Source organism: Macaca fascicularis, chromosome 1, assembly GCF_037993035.2.
Source record: "Macaca fascicularis isolate 582-1 chromosome 1, T2T-MFA8v1.1".
NCBI classification, from domain to species: domain Eukaryota; kingdom Metazoa; phylum Chordata; class Mammalia; order Primates; family Cercopithecidae; genus Macaca; species Macaca fascicularis.
The window spans coordinates 71,486,512-71,502,562 of NC_088375.1; positions in this window are offsets into that span (position 1 = coordinate 71,486,512).

A 16,051-nucleotide genomic window follows, 5' to 3' on the forward strand; every position below is an offset into this window, starting at 1 on the left:
CTGTGCTTGTCTAGGGAAAAGAGGGAAGGTCACAGGCACTGAAGGTGAAGTTTAGTCATGGCTATTAGAGGCAAATTGTAAAACTCGACTCAGCCTGCTGTGTCCCCTTCTTCTTCAGCATGTGATGTGGTTTGGTTGTGTCCCCACCCAAATCTCACCTTGAATTGTAGCTCCCATAATTCCCAAGTATTGTGGGAAGGACCCGGTGGGAGATCATTGAATTATGGGGGTGGTTTCCCCCATACTGTTCTAGTGGTAGTGAATAAATCTCACAGGATCTGATGGTTTTATAAGACGAAACTCCTTTTGCTTGGGTCCTTTTCTCTCTTGCCTGCCACCATGTAGGATGTGCCTTTCACCTTCCACCATGATTGTGAGGACTCCCCAGCCATGTGGAACTGTGAGTCCATTAAATCTCATTTTCTTTATAAATTGTCCAGTCTCAGGTATGTCTTTATCAGAAGCATGAAAACAGACTAATACACCATGTCATTGCTCACATGCCTCTTCTGCTCTGAGACTAGCCCCAAAACTGCTGCCACGTCTCAGAGCATCTTAAAATCTCTGCCTACCTTCTCTCCTACCACTGCACACCCACTCAAGAGAGTTCTCATATGACTGGGAGAGGTCCAAGGACATTGTTAGTTTGCTTCTAAATCCATGGTGTGTGTTGGAATTCTCAATCTCTCTCTCTCTTTATCTCTCTCTCTCTATCTCTCCCTCCCTCCCTGTCCCTGCCCCACTTCATACACAACTGGTGTTGAAAGGCAGACCAGAGACTGTACCCTGCCTGGAAAGACTTAGCATGGGTGATTCAGTAGCTTTCATTACTTCATTAGCTTTCCTTTACTGAGAAAAGCTTCTCACCTCCATGCCCACTCCCTCTCTTCTGGATTTTCTGTGCATGCTGCCAAGAGGTCAGATCTTGAGGGCCAGGATTCAGATGTGGAGCCAGTATGCTGGGCCTGGAGTCTGCATGTATCCCAGTCAGAAAAAGGCAGCTCCATAGTGGTCCCCTGTAACTCACCAGGAGGCTACATGAGGGTTTGGGCAAAAGATCAGAACCCAGATCTCATGCTTTGCTCGTTTCTTCCAGGAATCTAGTAGGGGCAGGGTGACTGGTCTTGTCATGTCTCAAATCTTTACTGAAACATGACAAACTCCTCCAGTACCCAAACTTTCCTCTGGACATTGATTTATGCTATTCTCTGGGACTGAAATTCTCTACCCTATCTTCCCTCCATTATTGGTCCTGATACTGTGAGGTTACAATGCAGTTACACATCCCAATATTACAATTACAGGAGACTCTGTCCCTGGCCTGCCTTCCCCTCCACTCCAGCCCTCAGACTCTTTTCTCTGAATTACTATGGCATCTTTTAGCCTACAGTTTAGAATGAGGATTACCAGACCCTGTCTTGGGTGTATTTGTCCTTCTATTTGTTTCAAGTCTTTAAATCACATTGTTCCTACTAGATGATGGCCATCTCCCTTCCCCAATGGAGAGAGACCCAGAGTGAACAAGGGACACCATCTGTGCAATCAGCAATGCCATGCGAGGCCTTTACAGGGGACTGGAGCAGCTATGAGAGGTGTCTGTCCTGCCTTCCCAGAGGAGTCCCACTGTGGACTCTGCCATTTCCAGTAAAGAATGGGAAGAGTTATGACTAGGTCCTCTGAAAACTCTTTCCAGTCCCTGAACTCCATGGTGATTTGCTCTGCTTTTTAAGGGAGTATTCTGGCCGGGCAAGGTGGCTCATGTCAGTAATCCCAGCACTTTGGGAGGCCGAGGTGGGTGGATCACCTGAGGTCAGGAGTTCGAGACCAGCCTGACCAACATAGTAAAGCCCTGTCTCTACTAAAAATACAAAAAATTAGCCAGGTATGGTGTCAGGTGCCTGTAGTCCCAGCTACTCAGGAGACTGAGTCAGGAGAATTGCTTGAACCTGGGAGGCAGAGGTTGCAGTGAGCCGAGATCCTGCCATTGCACTCCAGCCTGGGCAACAAGAGCGGAACTCCATCTCAAAGAAAAAAATGGAGTATTCTCTGTTTCCAAAGGGTAGACTATTAAAGAATTAGTGCTTCAAACTAATGAAATTCAGACCTTTGTTCTGAGATAGGAATCTTGCTCAGTGACTGTATTTGTTTGCTAGGGCTGCCATAACAAAGCATCACAGACAGGGTGGCATGAACAACGCAACTCTATTTCCTGCAGTTCTGGAGGCTGGGAGTCTGAGATCAAGGTGTCAGCAGGGTTTCTTTTGAGGCCTCTCTCCTTGGCTTTCAGCTGGCTGCCTTCTTGCTCTATCTTCCAACGGTCTCCCTGCTATATGAGTGTTTCCTAATCTCTCCTTCTTGTAAGTACACCAATCTTATTGGATTTGGACCCACCTATGTGACCTCATTTTACCTTAGTTACCTACTTAAGGACCCTATCTCCAAGTATAGTGTATAGTCAGATTCTGAGGTACTAGCTGTTAGGACTCCAACCTACGAATTTGGGGAGATATAATTCAGTCCATAAAAGTGACTTTGGGCAAAGTCAAATTTCACTCAATGGAATTTTGTTCAGTTCATTCAACAAGATAGATTGAGCACCCAATTGCACCAGGCCCTGCTCAGATGCTGGGGATATATCACTGAACACAACAGACACAAATCCGTGTCTCCATGGAGTTGATATTCTGGTGCAGAGATAGACAGTAAATGGAATGAATAAGAAAACATATATGACACGTTGAATAATAATAAAGCCTAGGCAGGAAGTTAAAGTACGGTGGTGGTTGTGGGGGTGGGGCAGTATCATCTAACTCATCCCCGGCCTTCAGGCAGGAATGAATGAAATTGCCCATGAAGGGGGTACATTGAGGAGCAGAAGCAGGATGCAGCGGGAGCATGAGAGTAGAAATCCTTCCTTTGTGGGTTTCTTTTTATTTATGTATTTATTTATGTATTTATTTTGAGATGAAATCTTGCTCAGTCGCCGAGGCTGGAGTGATCTCGGCTCACTGCAGCCTCCGCCTACCGAGTTGAAGCAATTCTCCTGCCTCAGCCTCTCAAGTAGCTGGGATTACGGGCGTGTGCCACTGTGTCTGGCAAATTTTCAGTGGAGACGGAGTTTCACTATGTGGGCCAGGCTGGTCTCAAACTCCTGACCTCAGGTGATCCATCTGCCTTGGCCTCCCAAAGTGTTGGGATTACAGGCGTGAGCCACCATGCCCAGCCCTTTGTGGGTTTCTTAACTCTGCTTTGTTTAAAGCCACAAATGTGTGCTCTTTTCCCTCCCTACCCTGGTCACTTGTCTTGCCAAAACAAACTTGAGATCACAAGGGGCTCTGTGAGTAAGACTGTGGCTGACTGGCAGCAAACAAGGGCCATGATGGAGAAACACTTCAAGGCACTCACCCGACAGCCTAAGAGATGGGCACACAGTTATCCTCATGAATGAAAACCTGACAGTTTGAGCCAGGTGTGGTTGCTTGTTCTTGTAATTCTAGTGCTTTGGGACACAAAGGTGGGAAGATCACTCGAGGTCAGGAGTTTTCAAGACCAGCCTGGGTAACATAGCAAGACCCCATCTCTAAAATAATAATAATAATAATAATAATAGGAAAATCTGACAATTCCATTAATCTTATTACTAACAAGTACTTACATTGGTTGCTGTCTGGTTAAGTCAGGCACTGGGCTGTGCCTGCTCTTATGCATCCTTCTAACAGTCCAAAGAGTGCCATCTCTTTTCACATTTGCAGCCAAAGAAACTGAGGCTCAGAGAGGTCATGTAACTTGCCTAAAATGCATCTGATGGATCAGAGTCTTAGCCACTCTTGGCACCATGCTGAGCTGTCTAGGGAAGGGCAGGTCACTGTTAGAGCTGGAGTTGAAAGTTGATGTTCATTGACTTTCTAACACTTTTTCCTGTCTTTTATTAAAGCTGCCAGCTTAACGTCTTACCAGAGGACTAATAAATCTTATTTCCAGCAAGCGACTGCCAACATTAAAACATGCAAAATTTCTCAACATAAATTTTCCCAACAATTGTAACTCATTACTTGGATACGAGGCATGCACTACAGCAGTCTGTCCACGGTGGCGAGGAAAACACTGGGCACGAGCCCAGCAACACATTCTTTGACAGCAGCATGAAATATTTTACAACAGTTTCCAGGAAGTTTTCACTGGCTGTCTCAATTACAATGAAGTCTTCTTGCGGGCATCTGTTGCAGGGAGCCTTAACACACACATCCTCCCCGTGCTCTCAGGCCACTCGGCAGCCAGCAGATGCCCAGGACAAGAGAAGCCCTTGTTTCAGACGTTTGCTTTCTCAAAGGCATTCCGGGCTCTCTTTGGGGACTCTTGGTCAGTGTCCTGTGGCGTGGCCTCCCTCTTGCCTTCCTGCTGCGGGTACTGCTTCAACCACAGAAATCCAGAGCCCTTTACTCGTTGGTTTCAAAGTAAATCTTTGCTTTGGGGACAGTATCCTCTTTTGCTAAGTGTGAAGACTGGAGGTTAGCTAAAATTCCCACACTGTTTGATAACCCTGCTCAACCAGAAAAAATCGAACCCTGGTCAGTCAGAAAGGTTGAATATATTTCACATGATTTTAATCATTTTTCATAAAAAAGGGTCTGTAGTTCATATCCTTTGCCCATTCTTTTACTTTTTTGGTCTTTTCCTTATTTTAAAGGGTTCTTTACATATTTTGAACACTAATCCCTTGCTAATTAAGTGCTGACAAATATGTTTTCCCAATTTGTGACTCACTCTTTTACTTTATTGTATTAAATTTTTAATTTTACATTGGAACAGATCTTTTTTATTTCATGATATGTGCGTTTGGTGTTTTAAACATCATTTATATATTCCTCCACATGTTTTACTCCATTGACAAAAACTTTTTGTCCATGATTGTTCTTTCTTAGTTTTATTATTTTAGAGACAGTGTCTTGCTCTGTCACCCAGGCTGGAGTACAGTGCCACAGTTATAGCTCACTGTAAGCTTTGACCTCTTGGGCTCAGGCAATCCTCTCAAACTCAGTCCGGGTACATACTACAGGTGCATGCTACCACATCTGGCTAATTTTTAATTTTTCTGGAGAGATGGGGTTGCCCAGGCTGGTCTTGAATTTCTGACCCCAAGCAACCCTCCTTCCTTGGCCTCACACAGTGCTAGGATTATGGGCATAAACCACCATGCCGGGCCTGTTGTTTTAAATATAATTTTCAAAAGGCAGATGGCACTAACTGTCATAAAAAAGAGGTATCTCCCTTTGGATCCTATGACTATGCTCCTTAAGAATGGAATTTGTCTTTCCTGTTGGTGTTGTTGGCTTTCAGAAGGTAAACATGTCTCTAATTCTGGAATCTATGTCTTACCAGTGGGGAATCCTCTCTCTTTCTCCTCTTGTTCAACTAAATAATAAAAAATTTCAATTGCTTAAGCATGTAAGAATACTGCCACCTTTCTCATCATCTTTTCTATCCATGATGCTTTGGTGTGCCTATGCCTGTGTCTATCTATTGATGTATCCACCTAAGCTGTGAGGTTGGCACACATTATGTGTGTGTCTTAGTAACTGATATTTTTCTACTTATGTCTTAAATGAAACATTAAAATTAATGTAGGTTTTCAGAACATATTGAAGCTAACCCATAAAAGGCAACTCAGTCCGGGAGTACAGAATGGTAGAACAGCTATGGGATGATGTGCTGCAAATAAACCCAGTGGCTTAACACAACATGTTATTTTCCTTTCTAACTAGGGGTCCAGAGCAAATCAGGCACCTTTAATCTTAGGGCACCACCATCTCAACATGAGACCCCCTCAGCCATGGGGGCCGCTAAAGGGGTAGCTGGAGAATTGCCCTGACTCTTGCATGCTTTGGCCTGGAAGTGGGACCCATCACTTCTACCCATAGCACATTGACCAGACCCTTTCAGCTGAGCCCACCTAACTGCAAGGGGGCTGAGAATATGAAGGAGTGGATATACCACTCGTTAAACATCACAGAAGGCCAGTCTGAGATGAATAGGCCATCTACAAAATTTGCACCTACATAATTGAGAATTACCTATGGCCATAGCTGACATTTTGAGCCCTTACTGAAACTCACGGGTCATCATATCCTGTGTGCAAATACTAAGAAAGTGTGCCTTCTGAGATGAGGGGACAGGGAGGAAGCCAAGAATATGTAAGTCATCAGAGGTAAGGAAGAAAAAGCATTAAACATCAGTTACAGCATAGACTATGTGGATTTCCATTTGCAGGTAGGAGGGTGGAAACATTGAGAAGTAAAGCAAAGCAGGACAATGGGAGGAATTCCAAGAAGTTTCAGATAAATAATAAGAAGTGCTTCTAGTATGAGTGGAACTCAAAGTCTGTAAAGAAACTGGTTGCTGAGAAGCCACAGGAGTGATTTATTGATAGGCCAGGAATATATTCCCAACAATATGAAAGTAATTCTTTGCCAGGCTATGTTCACAAAAGAAGAGGAGGGGACCAGGCCAGAAATACACGTGCATTTTTTCGAAGGACAAAGATATATGAGAAAAAATTAAAAGAGATTTTCAATTCTCCAATGCCTTTAAGTATTCTGCAAAAACTATCATGAAGTCGGTATTTAGGACAGAAAATGGTGAAAACAAACTATTGGTGATTTTTAGGAAAGAAGGTTGTGGAGAGAAAGGGAAAAGTTAGCAGTAAAGGGAAAAAGTGTGTGGAGGAGAGCAATAATTGTTTTCCAACTGCAGGCGATAAAATGCGTATCTAAGAGGAATGCCTGACCTTCAGACAACTCATCTATCAGACTCAGGAGAATGGAGACAAAAGGAAGAGAGTCACAGGGGAGAAGAAGCCAGGATGCAGTGACTGTATGCTAAGTGGAAGCCATTGTGGGCCACTGAGAAGATAATCGAGGGAAGTGGAGAAGCCGAGGAGTAAAGCAGAGTGATATGAAGCAGCGTGATATGAAGCAGCGTGATAAGCACTGCACAGTGAGGAGGGGGAAAAATAACGGGAAAGAGGGAGATAAACCCGTGGTGAAGAAGCCTTTCGCAGAGACTAAGAGTCTGGGAGGAAATTATCTGAGGGGCTAGAGTACTTGGAGCGTCTTGGAACTTCACATTTGTGACAAAAAAGTACCGCATGTATCAAACAATCCAAGTCCCAAGCTATGCTAATAATAAAAGCAGTTTGCATTTATTGCGTCCTAAGTGTCAAGAGCAGCCCAAGGTACATTAAGTATCCCTTCTCGTGGAGCTCAAGGTGATAAAAATCGAAGTGACAGTAAGCAGTAAACAAGAACTAGTCTTTATAGAGTTTGCCATGTGCAAGGTCCATGCCACAACTCATTTAACATCCGTGCCAGCCCTATCCACTACAGAATCTTCACCTTTCTGTGCCTTAGTTTCTTCTTCTATAAATCGGGATTATAAGAGTACCCACTGACCAGTACTCTAAGAGGAAGAGTGAATGTCACCCATTTGCAGGCAGGGCCACTCCCTCCTCATTGGCTCTGTTGTAAAAGAGCTCCACCCTTGGGTTGAAAGAAGGGGCAGAGAACTTGGGAGGCAGTGGTGGGAGGAGGAGGAATGGTAATTCTGGCTTCTGTCAATCAAATCTAGATGTGTCACTCCTCTTCGATCTTGGTTGTCCATATAGGTCACAGCTCCTGCGCTGTGCCTCAGGAAAGGGAGGCACAGAGAAGTTACAGGGCTGGCTTACGTTTGCACAGAAAATTTAGTGTCAGTAAGAAGTAGAACTTAGTTTTCCTTATTCCCCAGAACATCAGGGGGTTTTTACCAGTGGATGATGCTGAGACACAGGGCAGGGTAAGCACATTTTAAAACAGAGGGCAAAGGTCAGCACGGAGCATGGGGAGATCAGTAAATATGTCCAAAGTGCTTAGTGAGAGGTAAAAGTTTAAAAGACGACAGTTAGGTTTTCACAATAGTGAACGGACAATTCAATGCCAGAGGTCCCGGAACCTGCAGTGTTTTCTCATTGACCTACTATTTCCCTAGGAGCCAGAGTCAGCATGACTGTAGACTTTTCCAGAAGTAAGCAGGTTACCTCTTATCTCTTCTGTCATCCACATCCTCGGGTTTGAGGGCTTGAAATCGTGCAGTATTTCCCTCTTGTAACCCAGAACAAGCATCTCTAACTTTAGACTGACTCCTTTGGTGTCCTGAGGTCAGTGAATCAACCTGCTTACTTCCCTCCATTTATGGCTGTGAGGCTCCTTTGTAACAAGGGATCAAGAACTGTACCGACGCTTCTAAGTGCAGCATCATTTATTGTGTCCTGATGCAAAAATAGCTTCCTTGGGCTTAAACTGGCCAAGATCATCTTATTTGCCATGTTTTTGTTACCATTAAAGGATCGAGAGGAGGAAAAGACTTCCTGGAAACCTGTTGGTCTCTCAAAATCAGTCAATTCATAGAATCCTCCAACCAAGAGGGCTGTGAGCAGATCATGAAGTCCAGGCTCCTGCTTCTGGGCCGTGATTCCTTTATTTCAAGCCTGCTGAGCCCTGGTTTTTGCAGCAGGACTTATTCTTTTTTTATTTTTATTTTTTATTTTTTTGAGTTTAGGCCCAAATGAATTTTTTTTTTTTTTAACTTTTATTTTAAGTTTGAGGGCACATGTGCAGTTTTGTTATATAGGTAAACTTGTGTCATGGGAGATTGTTGTACAAATTATTTCATCACCCACTCATTAAGCCTAGTGTCTGATAGTTATTTTTCCTGATCCTCTTCCTCCTCCTACCCTCCACCCTACAATAGGCCCTAGTGTCTGTTGTTCCCCTGTATGTGACCATGTCTTCTCATCATTTAGCCCCCACTTATAAGTGAGAGCATGCTGTGTTCGATTTTCTCTTCTGGCATTAGTTTGCTAAGAATAATGTCCTCCCGCTCTATCCATGTCCTGCAAAGAACATGATCTTATTCTTTTTAATGGCTGCATAGTATTCCATGGTGTATATGTACCACATTTTCTTTATCTAGTCTATCATTGATAGGCATTTAGGTTGATTCCATGTCTTTGCTATTGTGAACAGTGCTGCAATGAACCTACATGTGCATGTGTCTTTATTTAGAATGTTTTATATTCCTTTGGGTAACCCAGTAACAGGATTGCTGGGTTGAATAGTAGTTCTGTCTTTAGGATTTTGAGGAATCATCACATTGTCTTCCACAATGGTTGAACTATTTAAACTCCCACTAGCAGTGTATAAATGTTCCTTTTCTCCACAACCTCACCAGCATCTGTTATTTTTTTATTTTAATTTTTTTTAGTGTCTTAAAAATATAAGCATTTATTTCCTCCATGCGTCTGTGGGTCATTTACTTATTTTTAAATTTTTTAAATTTTTTTATTATACTTTAAGTTCTAGGGTACATGTGCATAACGTGCAGGTTTGTTACATATGTATACTTGTGCCATGTTGGTGTGCTGCACCCATCAACTCGTCAGCACCCATCAACTTGTCATTTACATCAGGTATAACTCCTAATGCAATCCCTCCCCACTTCCCCCTCCCCATAATAGGCCCCGGTGTGTGATGTTTCCCTTCCCGAGTCCAAGTGATCTCATTGTTCGGTTACCACCTATGAGTGAGAACATGCAGTGTTTGGTTTTCTGTTCTTGCAATAGTTTGCTGAGAATGATGGTTTCCAGCTGCATCCATGTCCCTACAAAGGACACAAACTCATCCTTTTTTGTGGCTGCATAGTATTCCATGGTGTATATGTGCCACATTTTCTTAATCCAGTCTGTCATTGATGGACATTTGGGTTGATTCCAAGTCTGTGCTATTGTGAATAGTGCCGCAATGAACATACATGTGCATGTGTCTTTATAGCAGCATGATTTATAATCCTTTGTGTATATACCCAGTAATGGGATGGCTGGGTCATATGGTACTTCTAGTTCTAGATCCTTGAGGAATCGCCATACTGTTTTCCATAATGGTTGAACTAGTTTACAATCCCACCAACAGTATAAAAGTGTTCCTATTTATCCACATCCTCTCCAGCACCTGTTGTTTCCTGACTTTTTAATGATTGCCATTCTAACTGGTGTGAGATGGTATCTCATTGCGGTTTTGATTTGCATTTCTCTGATGGCCAGTGATGATGAGCATTTTTTCATGTGTCTGTTGGCTGTATGCATGTCTTCTTTTGAGAAATGTCTGTTCATATCCCTTGCCCACTTTTTGATGGGGTTGGTTTTATCTCGTACATTTGTTTGAGTTCTCTGTAGGTTCTGGATATTAGCCCTTTGTCAGATGGGTAGATTGCAAAAATTTTCTCCCATTCTGTAGCTTGCCTATTCACTCTGATGGTAGTTTCTTTTGCTGTGCAGAAGCTCTTTAGTTTAATTAGATCCCATTTGTCAATTTTGGCTTTTGTTGCCATTGCTTTTGGTGTTTTAGACATGAAGTCCCTGCCCATGCCTATGTCCTGAATGGTATTATCTAGGTTTTCTTCTAGGGTTTTTATGGTATTAGGTCTAACATTTAAGTCTCTAATCCATCTTGAATTAATTTTCATATAAGGAGTAAGGAAAGGATCCAGTTTCAGCTTTCCACTTATGGCTAGCCAATTTTCCCAGCACCATTTATTAAATAGGGAATCCTTTCCCCACTTCTTGTTTTTCTCAGGTTTATCAAAGATCAGATGGTTGTAGATGTGTGGTATTATTTCTGAGGGCTCTGTTCTGTTCCATTGGTCTATATCTCTGTTTTGGTACCAGTATCATGCTGTTTTGGTTACTGTAGCCTTGTAGTATAGTTTGAAGTCAGGTAGTGTGATGCCTCCAGCTTTGTTCTTTTGACTTAGGATTGTCTTGGAGATGCGGGCTCTTTTTTGGTTCCATATGAACTTTAAAGCAGTTTTTTCCAATTCTGTGAAGAAAGTCATTGGTAGCTTGATGGGCATGGCATTGAATCTATAAATTACCTTGGGCAGTATGGCCATTTTCACGATATTGATTCTTCCTATCCATGAGCATGGTATGTTCTTCCATTTGTTTGTGTCCTCTTTTATTTCACTGAACAGTGGTTTGTAGTTCTCCTTGAAGAGGTCCTACACATCCCTTGTAAGTTGGATTCCTAAGTATTTTATTCTCTTTGAAGCAATTGTGAATGGAAGTTCATTCATGATTTGGCTCTCTGTTTGTCTGTTACTGGTGTATAAGAATGCTTGTGATTTTTGCACATTAATTTTGTATCCTGAGACTTTGCTGAAGTTGCTCATCAGCTAAAGGAGATTTTGGGCTGAGACAATGGGGTTTTCTAAATATACAATCATGTCATCTGCAAAGAGGGACAATTTGACTTCTTCTTTTCCTAACTGAATACCCTTGATTTCTTTCTCTTGCCTGACTGCCCTAGCCAGAACTTCCAACACTATGTTGAATAGGAGTGGTGAGAGAGGGCATCCCTGCCTTGTGCCAGTTTTCAAAGGGAATGCTTCTAGTTTTTGCCCATTCAGTATGATATTGGCTGTGGGTTTGTCATAAATAGCTTTTATGATTTTGAGATACGTTCCATCAATACTGAATTTATTGAGAGTTTTTAGCATGAAGGGTTGTTGAATTTTGTCAAAGGCCTTGTCTGCATCTATTGAGATAATCATGTGGTTTTGGTCTGTGGTTCTGTTTATATGCTGGATTACGTTTATTGATTCACGTATGTTAAACCAGCCTTGCATCCCAAGGATGAAGTGCACTTGATCATGGTGAATAAGCTTTTTGATGTGCTGCTGGATTCAGTTTGCCAGTATTTTATTGAGGATTTTTGCATCGATGTTCATCAGGGATATTGGTCTAAAATTCTCTTTTCTGGTTGTGTCTCTGCCAGGCTTTGGTATCAGGATGATGTTGGCCTCATAAAATGAGTTAGGGAGGATTCCCTTTGTTTCTATTGATTGGAATAGTTTCAGAAGGAATGGTACCAGCTCCTACTTGTACCTCTGATAGAATTCAGCTGTGAATCCATCTGGTCCTGGACTTTTTTTGGTTGATAGGCTATTAGTTATTGCCTCAATTTCAGAGCCTGCTATTGGTCTATTCAGGGATTCAACTTCTTCCTGGTTTAGTCTTGGGAGAGTGTAAGTGTCCAGGAAATTATCCATTTCTTCTAGATTTTCTAGTTTATTTGCGTAGAGGTGTTTATAGTATTTTCTGATGGTAGTTTGTATTTCTGTGGGATCAGTGGTGATATCTCCTTTATCATTTTTTATTGTGTCTATTTGATTCTTCTCTCTTTTCTTCTTTATTAGTCTTGCTAGTGGTCTATCAATTTTGTTGATCTTTTCAAAAAACCAGCTCCTGGATTCATTGATTTTTTGGAGGGTTTTTTGTGTCTGTATCTCCTTCAGTTCTGCTCTGATCTTAGTTATTTCTTGCCTTCTGCTAGCTTTTGAATGTGTTTGCTCTTGCTTCTCTAGTTCTTTTAATTGTGATGTTAGAGTGTCAATTTTAGATCTTTCCAGTTTTCTCTTGTGGGCATTTAGTGCTAAAAATTTCCCTCTACACACTGCTTTAAATGTGTCCCAGAGATTCTGGTATGTTGCATCTTTGTTCTCATTGGTTTCAAAGAACATCTTTATTTCTGCCTTCATTCTGTTATGTACCCAGTAGTCATTCAGGAGCAGGTTGTTCAGTTTCCATGTAGTTGAGAGGTTTTGATTGAGTTTCTTAGTCCTGAGTTCTAGTTTGATTGCACTGTGGTCTGAGAGACAGTTTGTTATAATTTCTGTTCTTTTACATTTGCTGAGGAGTGCTTTACTTCCAATTATGTGGTCAATTTTTGAATCAGTGCGATGTGGTACTGAGAAGAATGTATATTCTGTTGATTTGGGGTGGAGAGTTCTGTAAATGTCTCTTAGGTCCGCTTGGTGCAGAGTTGAGTTCAATTCCTGGATATCCTTGTTAACTTTCTGTCTCGTTGCTCTGTCTAATGTTGAGAGTTGGGTGTTGAAGTCCCCCATTATTATTGTATGGGAGTCTAAGTCTCTTTGTAAGTCTATAAGGACTTGCTTTATGAATCTGGGTGCTCCTGTATTGGGTGCATATATATTTAGGATAGTTAGCTCTTCTTGTTGAATTGATCCCTTTACCATTATGTAATGGCCTTCTTTGTCTCTTTTGATCTTTGATGGTTTAAAGTCTGTTTTATCAGAGACTAGGATTGCAACCCCTGCTTTTTTTTTGTTTTCCATTTGCTTGGTAGATCTTCCTCCATCCCTTTATTTTGAGCCTATGTGTGTCTCTGCATGTGAGATGGGTCTCCTGAATACAGCAAACTGATGGGTCTATTAACTGGTTATTTTGCTCACTAGTTGATACAGTTTCTTCCTAGCATCGATGGTCTTTACATTTTGGCATGTTTTTGCAATGGCTGGTACCGGTTGTTCCTTTTCATGTTTAGTGCTTCCTTCAGGGTCTCTTGTAAGGCAGGCCTGGTGGTGACAAAATCTCTAAACATTTGTTTATCTGTAAAGGATTTTATTTCTCCTTCACTTATGAAACTTAGTCTGGCTGGATATGAAATTCTGGGTTGAAAATTCTTTTCTTTAAGAATGTTGAATATTGGCCCCCACTCTCTTCTGGCTTGTAGAGTTTCTGCCGAGAGATCTGCTGTTACTCTGATAGGCTTCCCTTTGTGGGTAACGCGACCTTTCTCTCTGGCTGCCCTTAACAGTTTTTCCTTCGTTTCAACTTTGGTGAATCTGACAATTATGTGTCTTGGGGTTGCTCTTCTCAAGAAGTATCTTTGTGGCGTTCTCTGTATTTATTGAATGTGAATGTTGCCCTGCCTTACTAGGTTGGGGAAGTTCTCCTGGATGATATCCTGAAGAGTGTTTTCCAACTTGGTTCCATTTTTCCCCTCACTTTCAGGCACCCCAATCAGATGTAGATTTGGTCTTTTCACATAATCCCATACTTCTTGAAGGCTTTGTTCATTTCTTTTTCCTCTTTTTTCTTTAGACTTCTCTTCTCGCTTCATTTCGTTCATTTGATCCTCAATCGCTGATACTCTTTATTCCAGTTGATTGAGTTGGTTACTGAAGCTTGTGCATTTGTCACATATTTCTCATGTGATGGTTCTTATCTCTGTCAGTTCATCTGTGGCCTTCTCTGCATTGATTATTCTAGTTATCCATTCTTCCATTCTTTTTTCAAGATTTTTAGTTTCGTTTTGCTGGGTACGTAATTCCTCCTTTAGCTCTGAGAAGTTTTATGGACTGAAGTCTTCTTCTCTCAACTCTTCAAAGTCATTCTCCATCCAGCTTTGATCCGTTGCTGGCGATGTGCTGCATTCCTTTGGAGGGGGAGATGTGCTCTTATTTTTTGAATTTCCAGTTTTTCTGCCCTGCTTTTTCCCCATCTTTGTGGTTTTATCTGTCTTTGGTCTTTGATGATGGTGACGTACAGATGGGGTTTTGGTGTGGGTGTCCTTCCTGTTTGTTAGTTTTCCTTCTAACAGTCAGGACCCTCAGCTGTAGGTCTGTTGGAGATTGCTTGAGGTCCACTCCAGACCCTGTTTGCCTGGGTGTCAGCAGCAGAGGCTACAGAAGATAGAATATTGCTGAACTGTGAGTGTACCTGTCTGATTCTTGCTTTGGAAGCTTCATCTCAGGGGTGTACCCCACTGTGTGAGGTGTGGGGTGTTGGTCTGCCCCTAGTGGGGGATGTCTTCCAGTTAGGCTACTCAGGGGTCAGGGACTCACTTGAGCAGGCAGTCTGTCCGTTCTCAGATCTCAACCTCCGTGTTGGGAGATCCACTGCTCTCTTCAAAGCTGTCAGACAGGGTCTTTTGTGTCTGCAGAGGTTTCTGCTGATTTTTTTTTTTTTTTTTTTTTTGGTTGTTTAGCTGTGTCCTGTCCCCAGAGGTGGAGTCTACAAAGACAGGCAGGCCTCCTTGAGCTGCTGTGGGCTCCACCCAGTTGGAGCTTCCCAGCGGCTGTGTTTACCTACTTAAGCCTCAGCAATGGCGGGCACCCCTCCCACAGCCTCACTGCTGCCTTGCAGCAGACTGCTGTGCTAGCAATGAGGGAGGCTCTGTGGGTGTGGGACCCTCCCGGCCAGGTGTGGGATATAATCTGCTAGTGTGCCATTTGCTAAGACCCTTGGTAAAGCACAGTATTGGGGTGGGAGTTACCTGATTTTCCAGGTGTTGTGTGTCTCAGTTCCCCTGGCTAGGAAAAGGGATTCCCTTCCCCCTTGTGCTTCCCAGGTGAGGCGATGCCTCACCCTGCTTCAGCTCTCGCTGGTCTGGCTGCAGCAGCTGACCAGCACCGATTGTCCGGCACTCCCTAGTGAGATGAACCCAGTACCTCAGTTGAAAATGCAGAAATCACCTGTCTTCTGTGTCGCTCACACTGGGAGCTGGAGACTGGAGCTGTTCCTATTCGGCCCCAGCATCTGTTATTTTTTGACTTTTAAGTACTAGCCATTCTGACTGGTGTGAGATTGTATCTCGTTGTGGTTTTGATTTGCCTTTCTCTAATGATCAGTGATGTTGAGCTTTCCTTCATGTGATTATTGGCTGCATGTATGTCTTCTTTTGAAAAGTGTCTGTTCATGTCCTTTGCCCACTTTTTACTGGGGTTGTTTGTTTTTTATTTCTTGCAAATTTGTTTAAGTTCCTTTAGATGCTAAATATTACACCTTTGTAAGATGCATAGTTTGCAAAAATTTTCTCCCATTCTGTAGGTCGTCTGTTTACTCTGTTGATAGTTTCTCTTTCTGTGCAGAAGCTCTTTAGTTTAATTAGATCCTATTTGTCAATTTTTGCTTTTGTTGCAATTGCTTTTGGCATCTTTGTCATGAAATCTTTGCCTGTGCCTATGTTCTGAATGGTATTGCCTAGGTTGTTTTCCAGGGTTTTATAGTTTTGTGTTTTACATTTAAGTCTTTAATCCATCTTGAGTTAATTTTTGTATATGGTATAATGAAGGAGTCCAATTTCAATATTCTGCACATGGTTAACCAGTTATCCCAGCACCATTTATTGAATCAGGAATGCTTTCCCCATGGCTT